This window comes from Rattus norvegicus, chromosome 3, assembly GCF_021556685.1.
Source record: "Rattus norvegicus strain SHRSP/BbbUtx chromosome 3, alternate assembly SHRSP_T2T, whole genome shotgun sequence".
In the NCBI taxonomy this organism is placed as follows: Eukaryota; Metazoa; Chordata; class Mammalia; order Rodentia; family Muridae; genus Rattus; species Rattus norvegicus.
In genome coordinates this window covers 120,359,475-120,372,077 of record NC_141536.1, presented here as the reverse complement: position 1 = coordinate 120,372,077, position 12,603 = coordinate 120,359,475, and positions in this window count along the sequence as shown.

Here is a 12,603-nt window from a genome sequence, read left to right as displayed (position 1 = left end):
TTGGGCAAGATCCCACTCAGCTAAGTTTAGGTCCAAGCATGGTGCTACACACCTTTAATCTGAGGAGACAAAGCCAAGTAGATCTCTGATTTTAAGGCCAGCCTGGTACAGAGCAAGTTCCAAGTAGAGAAAAGCTTAAATCCAGGTGTGGCAGACCACACATTTAATGCCCGCATTTAGGAAATAGCATGCAGATCTCTGAGTTCAAAATTAGTCTATGGAGTAAGTTCCAGAATAACCAAGTTTAGAGAGAGAATAAATTGGTTGAAAATGGGGGTGGGGGAGATATTCCAGCCACAGAAAGCAGCAGAACTCAGCAGTTCCACCAATGCAGCTCTGGCTTTTACAGTCAAGAAAGAAGGGACTACTGGGACAATTGATGTGGTCAGCTGGAGCTAAGAATTAGCAGTGATTAAGAAGAGACCAACATCACTGAGGAGAAATCTTCTGAGAAATGTTTTCTGAGAGGACAAAGAAGCTATGTTCCATAGGTAGCCAAGGTTGTACCTCGTGCTGCAGCTATACTTAATAAGTACTGTGTAAGAGTCACCCACGTGGTACTGGTTTTGAAGGCATGAAGGGATCAGGAAGAGCAGCTAAGGCTTGGCACTGTGAGAGACCATGAAAGGACATCGGTGATGGTACAGTCTCACTTGCAGTTGATGGCCCACAACTGAAGGGGCCATGCCAAAAAGTTGAGGCTTGGCACCATGGCGAGAGCCTACGGTAGGATATTGCTGTAGCCTATTTGCAGCAGAAGACCCCAGTGTATTAGAGATGCCAGTACCATGGGATGATTACCAAGAACAGCAGTGGCAGTAGAGTGGATTAACCTGATCTTAGAGTGCTACAGAGGGCAGAGCTGGAGAAGTGATGCCAGCTCTTTGGAGGAACTGAGAAGATCATGTGTGGATTGCAGACATTGAAACAAAAAGCTGTAACATTGAAGTCGCCTTGGAGACCCCAAGATTTTTAGATACCAGAGCCATGGGCTATCTGCTGAGGAAAGCTGCTAACAGGGAGTAGACCCAGCCCAGGGGAAAAAATTGCTGCAATCAACAAAGAAGAAAAAGGAACTGGAGATCTGAAGACCGCTCTGACTTCAGACATGGAGATGCAGAGTTTGGAGTTTGCCCAGCTGGTTTCCTGTCTTGCTTTGGGGATTGCAGTTAAGTGATTGGATGAATCTCAGAAGGGACTTTGGACTTTTAACATTGTTGAGACTGCTATAGACTATGGGGACTTTGGAGGTTGGACTAAATGTACTTTTTAATTGTGCTATGGCTAGGTATGGCCCTCATAGACTCATGTGTTTGAACAAGCCTCTGGGGGCCAGGGAATGGAATTTGATGGTTTGTATATGCTTGGCCTAGGGAGTGGCACTATTAGAAGGTGTGGCCCTGTTGGAGTAGGGGTGGCCTTATTGGAGTAGGTGTATCACTGTGAGTGTGGGCTTTAAGACCCTCATCTTAGCTGCCTGGAAGCCAGTATTCTGCTAGCAGCCTTCAGATGAAGATGTAGAACTCTCAGCTCCTCCTGCACTATGCCTGCCTGGATGCTGCCATGTTCCTGCCTTGATGATAAATGGACTGAACCTCTGAACCTGTAAGCCAGCCCCAATTAAATGTTGTCCTTATAAGAATTGCCGTGGTCATGGTGTCTGTTCACAGCAGTAAAATACTAAGACAAATGCTATGTAAGGCAAACCAATACATGAGTGTCTTTAGCGAAGAATAGTGAATCAGAGCAAACCAAAGCAATGCTCAGTGCTCATCTCCCAGTGACTCTGTGGGGTCGAATTTATATTCCTTCATCACAGATCCTTTCATATGTTTGCTGTACCTAAACATCCTTTCATCTGTGTCTGCTTCAGGAAAACACTCTTTAACATGTTCGCTTTAGTAACACATCCTTTCACCTGTGTGACCCTGCAGAACATCATTTGACATAACTAACTTTCCAGAGAAACTAGAAGTTTCCACTCCAGTCCTCTTGTCACTCACTGAACGCACACGATGACCTTTGTCGGCTCATGCTGGATGCTTCAGACAGATTAGAAGACTTGATCTTTATTCTCAAGCAAGTAACGAAGAAGGGACAAAGCTGAAGGACACACAAGGCCATTGATGCAGGACACAAGACAACCATGGAGCAGAGGCTGTGCATGCTTGCCAGGCAAAGGAAAAAAGGCTTGGAGCAACATTTTTCAGGATGAGTGCTGTCAAGGGCCTCTATACGGATGTACCAAGAAGCCAGCATGCTCTCAGACTTGGATAAGTCAGCAGAGGGCAGATTGTGAAACTCCTTTATCTAGGTGAGCAGATCTGAACTTGATCTTACGGGCCATTAGGCACCGTGAAAGGTTTGTAAATTTGAATGTGACACCACCCACCTATACCTGGGCAGCTTCAGACACCCTAGAAACATTCCTCCATACCTTTGTTGCATTCTCCCCATTTTAGAATCCTGTCAGCATGGTTAAAGAAAGGGAGAATGATCCTGGTACCAGGGATCCCCAAATTCCTTACCTCATACCAGTCAGACACAGCCCAGAAATTCAAGTCCTCTTATCTAGGCTCCTGTTTCTCTACCTAGGGATGTGGGAGTTGATTTTACTTCTTGCACTTAAGATGAGTTGGATTCAAGGACCCAATGTTCCATTTGCTTTGATTCCTTACATGCACAGATTTTCCTAAATGAGAATTCTTTGGGGTGGTGGCAGTGGCAAGGGCCACGGGGAGATGGATACTTTAGCAAAACAAAAGTCAGGTGGGGTGCTCACCAGCGTGTGTCTTCTGTGTGTGTCTTCTGTCAAAGGCCTGAAAGCCACATGTGCATATACCCTGAAGTCATGCCTGAAATTATTAAACAGCAGATTTCGTGGGTCTTGGAAAATGTGCCCAGTGACTGTGTCACTCATTGAGCAACTGCCACAGTTGAGTCACCTACTGCTCTTGCTATGACCAACTTGATTTCTGAGTCTTCTCACAACAGAAAGCCAGTTGATGATCTGTTACAATGTCTGGGTTCCAGAGTCAAGATAAAAGGAGACTCATGTAAACTACATGCCCAGGGCTGAAGGATCATGTGACTTGGGTATCCTTTCACTACTGATGGTGGTTATTTTTATCTGTAATCCAAAAGTTCAAGAAAACTGGATAAACATGCTTGAGCAGAAAAGACATGCTCCTTGGCACTACCAAGCATTTCTTTCCTCCCTTTATGACCACCTGGACTGTGGAACTAACCCAGGCTTTGTAGGAAGAACCGCTGGGCCCAGGCCTCCAACAGGGAAAAGTGCCACTGGAACAAACAAAACTGAATGCTGCCATCTGCTGGGAGGAAATGGCACGCAGTGGAAGATGCTCCTTCAGCAGGGCAGAAAGAAATGAAATTGGAAGAAGCAAAAGTTATGGGGTCTGCTGAGCTGCTAAGAAAAATCCAAAGGGAAGCTTGGAGTGGTGGAGAGAAAGCAGAGGGTGTTATGGGTAAATGTAAATGCTCCTTAGCCTGCTCTCTTTCTACTCTACTTTTTAAAGCAAGAAGCAGAAGCCCAGGAGACATCAGTGTGCTTGCCGTGAAACAGCAGCTGAACCATTTGCCCAATTCTTGTTGAATTGTTTCATCTTGCATTCCTGCATAAGGCATAAATGCAGAGGCCTCTGAATCCATGCTGCTTAGTTACTTGGGAATCTATGCATCGGTTGATCTTCAGGATGTATTTACTCAAATTCCAACTTGCTTCAGAGATTTTGAAGGGATGAGAATGTAGACCCTGGTGCCAGAAGTACAGGTGGATGAGTCATGTGGAGAAAGGATGGCACACGGAAAGCAGGAGTCTTAAGAAGGACAGGGCAAGCCATGGAGAACTGAGCGTACAAAACCATCTTCATCAGTGGTCACTGGAAGGTCTGTCCATCTCCACAGATGTTTGTTCTTTGATGAGTACTAGTGGTTTGGACTAATGCCAGAATGACTATACTATCACCAAAGGAAGGAAGCCAGAAAACCCCACTGAATGAAGGTTTGATACGTGGGCAGCTCCTGACTTTTTCTTCCTCTTACACATTATCGAACTAGCTGGAATAATCCTCATCTCCATCCCATGGTCTCCCTGGATCATGGCGCCACTCTCTTATCCAGCTTCCCTATGTTTAATTGGGGGATGCCTGGCAATCAGTGGGGCTTGTCCTAATACCATGGCAGCTCTAGGCTCCTTCTCCCTGTCTCCTTCACCAGGGCAAGAAAACTGTGGAAAATAAGCATTCTGCCTCCCACACTCTGGTACCACCTCTGATAAACATCCTGTCATATGCTCCAATACCATTTCAGGCCCTGTCCTTTGGCTGTTGTTTGCTCACTTCCTGGTACATTAACCTTCCACTTCTTTGATTTCTAACTAGACCAGCCCTCACAGTAGGACTTTACATTGGCTATTCCCGTCTGGATGGTTCTTCGGCTAGATGATCAAAGGGACACACAGTTCACCCTCCAGTCTTCCCTAAAATGCCAGCTTCATGTCAAGCCTACCCACATTTACACTTACAAACTTAAGAGCTCTGTCACGTTTATACATTTTTATGACGTGTGTCCCTTTAAACAGTCTACAGTTGCTGTTTATTCTCATGGGGATTCTGTTCCACACTGCAGAGCTAAATGAGGAAAGCTGAATAGAGGCCTGTGAGAGAATGAGTGGCCTTCTCACTCTCTGGATGAAGCAGACATTTAGTACATGGGTCCTTTCTCCCTTAAGATCCTGTTTGTTGGTCAGAGAAAGTTTGGGTGGGAGAAATAAAGGACCCAAGATAACAGCTTGGCCCCAACTGTGGAAGGTACAGATTTTTAAAGTTGATAATAATTGCATATATATGTGATGGACATTGTGGATTCTGACACTTCTGCAGTGCTCAAAGATCACACCAGAGAGATAATACCCACTGCCTCCTTAATCAGCTCTTCATAGTGTGAAATATCAAAAGATTCTTCAATGGCTGTTTGTAGATACAGCATGACTGGTAACTAATTGTAACCACCTTCCTTTGCCATAGAGTTGGTAGGAAGAAGGAAGACAGTAGGAGCCAGGAAACCCTTTAATTATGTGGTGCAATAGCCTCTACCATTGGGCTACTCTTCAGACTCGATTCTGTCCTTTCTCAGACAAAGAATCTTCAGACATGTGCTAACCTCTTCTTGCAGAGTCCCATGCTATACTGTGACTTCACCTCCAACATTTCTAATGTCCGGCTTCCATGTCCAAGTGTTCATGCAATCATCTTTTCTCAGTTTTGTCTTCTTAAAGGATAACTGTTGTCCATATGTTCAGACCCAAGTGATTACTTGGGAGGTCTTGTGAGAGAGAAAGAGATAGACAGACAGAGGTGGAGGGAAGGGGCTCAGCTAGACAAAGCCCATATGCAGGACAAGTAAGGGCCAAACAGCATAAGTTCCACCTTAGTCTTATGTGGCCCCAAAGTGTGAGGGGCAGGCCTGTCACAATCCCTTGAAAGGAACTAAAGAGAGGTTGTGCCCAATGATTATACTGAAAGGATGTTGCAGAAAGAAAATCTTACAGCTTGGCACGTGTTGGGTGCCCTACCCCATGTGGTATCTTGGCTGCTCTTCAGGTCCAGTAATTACAGGGCTGGCCAAGGGATGGGTTGGGGTGGAACTGAGGTAAAGTGGGTGAGGCCCTTTGGGAAAAGGTGGATAGGTGTCCGAGGCTGCAAAACCCAAGCGCTGGCCAAACACAAGGAACAATGTTTGGCAGAGAGCAAGGGGCGGGGTCCTTCCTGGCTGGCAGGCCTGGCCAGGTGTTAGGCCTGCTGTGGACATGTGGGCATAGGTCCCCAGACTTTCGCCATGATGAGCCATTCCCTGGCTCTCTTCAAGTAAGGCTGAGGTAAGAACACATCTGGGGATGCAGCTGGCCCTTAGGGAGATGACCTCATCCCAGCCTCCTTATTACACAGATTCAAAGTGGCTTTGGGAATCGAAGTCTTTTACTCAATAGCTATTTTAAAAACACGATGATGCCTAGATGCGAGTGTAGAGAACTGCAACCCATACCACGACAGGCTAAGCCTGCCTGCTCATGGAACGGATGCTTTGCTCTAAGAGAACACAGCTGGACAATATGCCCTTGAAGTATCTTTCAAGGGAGAACCATCAATATGTTCTCCTGGCCTTTTCCACCCCACACTTCACCATCTATCCGGGTGCTTCTATATTGTTTGCAGACTTGGAAGACTAGTACGACTAGGTTGCTGCTGAAAGCCATCCTGATGAATGCTGAGATGGGAAGAGGTAGAGTGTGATTTGAAGTATCTTTGTGGGTTCCAGTTAGGCTAGTACGTACAATTGTACCGTTCTCTTCTGAGCTACCCACCACTTCTGCTGTGTGAAGATGCTACATAGGGTCAGAGCTCTAGAAAATTAGGACATTGAAAATTCTCTTTGGAAAAAATTATTTGTAGATCTGAAATAAAACTATGTATCTCCTGAAGGATCCTGTTGTCCTCATTTCACACATAACCAAGGTTCTAAAAGTGGAAGTGCTGACTCTAGACACCAAGGCAGAGTCTCTGGTAAAGAGAACTCATCAAACTATGAGGTCCTGATGTGGGAGAGGCAGACTTCAGGGGAGAGAAGGAAGAATGGCGAACTTCTCAGGCGAAATGAGTAGTGACAGGAAACTCAGCTACTCCCAAGTGGATGGAGGTTCCCTAGATGAGCAGCAAGAATGCTCTTTTGAGATTCACCAGATCTTCATTCTAAGTTTAAAAAAATGGGGGGGGGATAAAATGAGAGAATTTCCAACTAGGCAATATAGGGATAATTTCCCCATGTTGGACACCTTATGTAGGTGTTAGTAAAAGATACACCATTTGTCTCAGTAGACGTCAATACAAGTCTTTCCAAGAAAAGAGACCCACAATAGTGTTACCACAGCTCAACAGTGATTAACAGTGTTCAAACAATGCTGGTATCCTGTTATTAAAAGGCACTGCTGGCTGGGAGAAGAAGCCACAAAAGCCAAGTAAGAGTGACCATCAGTTGTATACTATAGATTGTCTAAGTGCAGATTTTATGAAGCTGGTCATTATACTTGGGTACAGAGGTCACCATTTCAGTGTTACAACAAAATGTCTGAGATGGCACGTCTGGAGAATAAGAAGTTTACAGATTAGTGTCTTAGAGGTTTCCGGCTTATATGGTACAAGCCGTGGTAGAAGCCAGGAAAAGACTACAAGCCAGCTCAGCTTTTGACCCTCTCGACAGAACCAGCTCTGAGGCTTAGTAGGATCACACACAAGGACTCATCTCTTTCCCACATCCTAATACTGTTACCCTGGAGGGGGAACTTCCTAACGCATGAAGCTTTGGAATGACAGATGATGTGCATTTGAAACCAATGATCTCAAAGAAAAACTAATAATACACTACAAGTGGAAGTATATGGTTGATCTTTACTGATGACTGTATTGGGTTGAGAAGCACCTAGAGAATTAGTTATGCGCACTCTGACAGTGTCTATGAAGACATACGCAGAGAGGAGTAGATATGGGAACTGTGATATAACCACAGTTTAATCTACTGAAATTTGCATCTAGCCTTGGAAGGGGCTAGAACTATGGGACCTGGTTAGAGGAAATTTGTCACTATAGTTGTCTTTGAAGGATGTATCTTGTCCTGGCAATTCTCTGCCCGGCTTCATAGATGCTATGTGGCACACTTCTGCAACCATGATATTTCTGCCTCATTTCTGACCCAGAGCAATGGATCCAGCAACACTGAACTGAAATATTTGAAACTTGAGCCCAAATTGCTCTTCTTTTTAAGTTGTTTCTCTCTTTTATTTGTTATGGTGACATACAGCTAACACACAGGAAGGAAATCAGTCAAGGGAGGAATTCCTGTCAACCAAATCCCCACTCTCAGTAGCTAGAGCTCACTTCCCTGGCTATCTGGGGACCAGTTAAGCACATGCTTTGAAATCACTGAAGGATGCTCCCAGAGATGCGGAATTCCTCTGCACTCACAGCATGCCCTGGGCAGGTACTTGATATTTCCAAGTGCCTGTAGCCTAGCGCCACCAATTCCTCAGTCCTGAAATTCTGAATTCTTTCAAACCTTCCCATTTCTCATTCTTATTCTCTTCTCTTTTCTGTTTATCTCTTTCTTCCCAAAAAGAACCCAGTTTCATTTATTAGAGAATTTCACTATACCAAATAGCTAATGATAACATTTTTGTTCATCTAAGAGAGATGTAATATAGAGAAGGGGCTTTTGAAAGGTTCCTCCCACTCATCATAGATGCCCAACTTTTACACTTGACTTTAGGCTACCCCTCAGACCCAATGCTGTCCGTCACCTTTGTAGAATCTTCACTTGATTGTGAGTTAGCTGCTGTTTTAACACAGAGGAAGGAAAATGTAAACAATGTCCCAAAGATATCTAGCAGCTCATTGCCAGAGACAAGAGTAAACAATGTTCTTGTTTTGTTATCTTAAGACTATATAATCCAGTCTGGCTATAAACTCATGAGCTTTCTGTGTCAGACCCCCAAGTGTTGGCATGATAGACAGGTACCACTCTTCCCAGATGTTGATCTAAGATTATTAACAGCTGCATTCTCATGCCTCCTACGTCTTTCAGGACTTATGTTATGGACTTACTCCCAAGATGATTTTCAACAGTAAAATGAATATTTTTCTTAATATATTTTTGAAAGGAATTGGAAAGGAGCCCAAATCACAAGATCTTGGTCAACTGAATGTCTCAGGGTAGGAGGCTTCCCATGGCATAAGCTCCAGAATTCATGGCTACCTGAATTCAACAGGACCTGCTATTCTCACCTCCATCATTATTACCATCAAAAAATGAAAAGCTATCTCGCTTAATGACTTGTCAGATCATAGCTATTTTGCATAGCACTTGTGAGATGAGTTCATTTTATTTCATGTAGTTGTTGGTACATTGTCAATGTCTCATGTATGGATACCCCTCAAATCACTCATGTACTTTGTTGTTTGTTGATATTTGGGCGGTTTCCATGTAAGAGCTGTCACAAATAATAAATTTATGAAAGTTCTCACATATACCTTATGTTCTGCTCATGCGTGCCTCTCTAGGTGTGTGTGTGTGTGTGTGTGTGTGTGTGTGTGTGTGTGTGTGTGTATGTGTGTGTGTGTGTGTGCGTATGCGCATGTGTACGTGCATGTGTGAACACGTGCACAATGTGTAATTGTTAGGTCAAATGGTATGTTCATCTTGAGTGATAACTCAGGTGATGAGTTAGCCTCTCATTGAGCTCCATCCTCCAGGATCTGCTTACACAGTCCCCTGAAGCCTTGAGACACATGGATTTCTGTACCTTCCTCAGCTTTCCTAGTTAGGTTCATCAAGAGCATTTGTCTACCACAAGTCATTTCCTCATCTGGGAAATCAAGTACACTATTAACACAAGTCAATTGTTCACTTCTATGAACTTGTGGAATTTCACACTGCTTACTGTTAATATAACTATACAGACTATGCCTTCACAAAAGGAAAATCTTCATTTATAAGTCATATTGCTCATTATTGTTTATCACATCACATCACAGCAGAATTTTATAGCCTTAGACTCTTCTATGCAGTGTATATCTCCCATTGCCCTCGGAAGCTGCCTGCAGCCTGTATATTAACTTTATTTCAGATTTAGAAACAGATGCTGTTGAAATTCTGATGTTAATATCCAAATAGTACCTTCCATTACTTTGGAGTGTTATATACCCTAGACCATTCCCCTTTGCTCTCTGAACCTTCATGGTCCCTTCTCTCAGGAAACTGTTTCTTGTGGTCTAGGGAGGATTTTTACACCACTAGCCTCATATTTTTGCATATTTTTTGGGAGCTGGAATGTTGGGAACTGGAAACAGGGAGACTATTGACACACAGCGTTGAACCCACTCTGGGGACTTTTCACTTAGTAAGGCTGGGTGGGACTAAGGTACATAATATCGAACACACCCAACTGATGCTGATGATGCTGACGCTGACGCTCATGCTGAGGCTCATGCGACTGGTCAGAAAGCACATGTGAATCGTGCTGTGTAGGGCCATCTCTATTTTTCCCTAGCAATGTTCAACTATCTTTTCAAAGGAAGGTATTGTGTCCACCCCAGCTGTTTCTAATTTCCTAAGGCTGGATTGCACCCATCAGCCAGAGAGTGATAAAACACAGTATTTTAAAGGGCCGGACCCACGTTCCTTCGGCATCAATTTAAAAAAACAAAGCAACGGTATAAATAGTTAAACAGGTCTTTCCCCAGTACCCAGGAATCAAAAGCTCCTTTTCAACTTGGAGTTATATTTAAAGGCACTTTCTCTCAATTTTGGACATATTTGAGAGGAGGGGAATTAAATGGGAGGTTCATGTACGACTTAAATCTCCCCCCTCCCATCATTTAAAAAATGTCATTTATGACTGCAGGCCTGTGAAGCCAAATTTATTTATAATCCTCAGTAGCCCTTGGGTTCTGAGGCAATCGAAAGACACAAACCTTTCTTTGTTCCTAAGTGAAATATCTTTTGAATACACATTTTATACATATTTGTCCAGATTTAGTTCAAACAACACAAACTCGGGGATCAGGAAGTATACTGCAATGTACAGAAGGTAAAACAAATAAGAGGCTGTCTTTGTACAATGGCATTCAGGGTGTCCTGTTGACTTTTAAACCCTCACAGTGTGTGATGTACAGTGGCAGCCTCCAGTTGAAATGGGCTGCCCTGCAGCCACAGCCTGTCCCTCCACCGTGGCAGAGAAACCAGAAAGAGCTTTCTGCTGCAGGTCTGTGTCTCCTTTTACTAAGTGTCCTCTGGGCACAGCCATTTCCATGTAAGGGAAAACTGCCACTTGAACAGAAGATAAATTAAGGCCCAGAGCTAAAGTGAAGTCTTTAAGGTCAGAAATCAGATGATAAAAGAAAAGGGACTTTCCTGGGCCCTCGCCCAGAAGAGAGGGGCTTTTATCAGTTTCCTGCCATGGTGTTAATGAGGGATAAGAGGCCTAATTTGAAGACACCCTGGGGCTGTCAAGGCTTGCGTGCCTCTGTGTGTGTGTGTGTGTGTGTGTGTGTGTGTGTGTGTGTGTGTGTGTGTATGTGTGTGTGTGACAGAGAGAGACAAAGAGAGACAGAGAGACAGAGAGAGACAGAGAATGAGAGAGACACAGACAGAGAGAGACAGAGACAGAAAGAGAGAGATAGAGAGAGAGATACAGGGAGAGACAAAGAGACAGAGAAAGAGAGACAGAGAAAGACAGAGAGACAGAGAAAGAAAGAGACACAGACAGAGAGAGACAGAGAGAGGGAGAGGGAGAGAGAGAGAGAGAGCGAGCAATAAATTCCTTGATCAAATGAAGTACCAGCCAGGGTGGGGGCAAACCAAACATTAAAAAGGTGGGTGCAAAAGGACATTTCAGCCTGCCAAGTATATGTCAGGTGACATTCTAATGCTTCACCTGGTTCAGTCATCTACAGAATTCCCCATTAGGTTTCTAAATACAACTCAGATGTTTGCTAAGGAAAATGAGGCACCTAGTTGCTAAACGATACAGAATCCATGCCTCAGTTTCCACACATGTGAACAAAGCTGACAAAGAAAGAGATCCACATCTGCTAGACTCTCAGCTCTGTTTATACCTTACTGTACGCAGTGTGTGTGTGTGTATATGTGTGTGTGTGTGTGTGTCACTCATAATGTAACTGCTCTCTTTAAGAAGTGTAGCTCATAATCTCAAGCTAAACATATATACCCAAAGGCCAAATCTGATCTCAATACAGCTTTCTAACCCAGTACAAATGGTTTCTTTCCTTCCTTCCTTCCTTCCTTCCTTCCTTCCTTCCTTCCTTCCTTCCTTCCTTCTTTCTCCCTTCCTTCCTTCCTTCCTTCCTTCCTTCTTTCTTCCTTCTATCTTCCTTCCTTCTTTCTCCCTTCCTTCCTTCTTTCTCCCTTCCTTCCTTCCTTCTTTCTCCCTTCCTTCCTTCCTTCTTTCTTCCTTCCTTCTTCCTTCATTTCTTTCTTTCTCCCTTCCTTCTTTCCTTCCCTTCCTTCTTTCCTTCCCTTCCTTCTATCATTCTTCCTTCCTTCTTTCTTCCTTCCTTCCTTCCTTCCTCTCTTTCTTTTCTTTCCTTTTCCACCTAGCTTCCAATCAAAAATCACTGGACAAGTTATAGTCAATGGTGCTTGCCTCTTTTGAAGAATGTTAGAGTGGAATATTGGGTCAGTAATGCCAAGGCTTCCTTTGTTATTTAAAGTAAATGTCTGAACCTGTGTCACTCATTCTATTGATATTCATGTATTGAGCAAAGATGCAGTTGGCCATTTCAGCAAGGGCCGAGCTAGCCTGGTCAGGGGCAAGCTAGCCTAAGACCCACCCTTCTCTTGTGAACTTCCTTAAGGCTAGAGAGAATTCCAGATGAAAACCTGACTCTCATAATGAATCTGATAAGAGGAATCCCTGGGAGATAATGTGATAAACAGCTTCCAACGTTATTGTTTCTGCCCAGATAGGCATAGGACTCATAAAGTTTTGTGAATTCCAGGTTGTCATGGGAA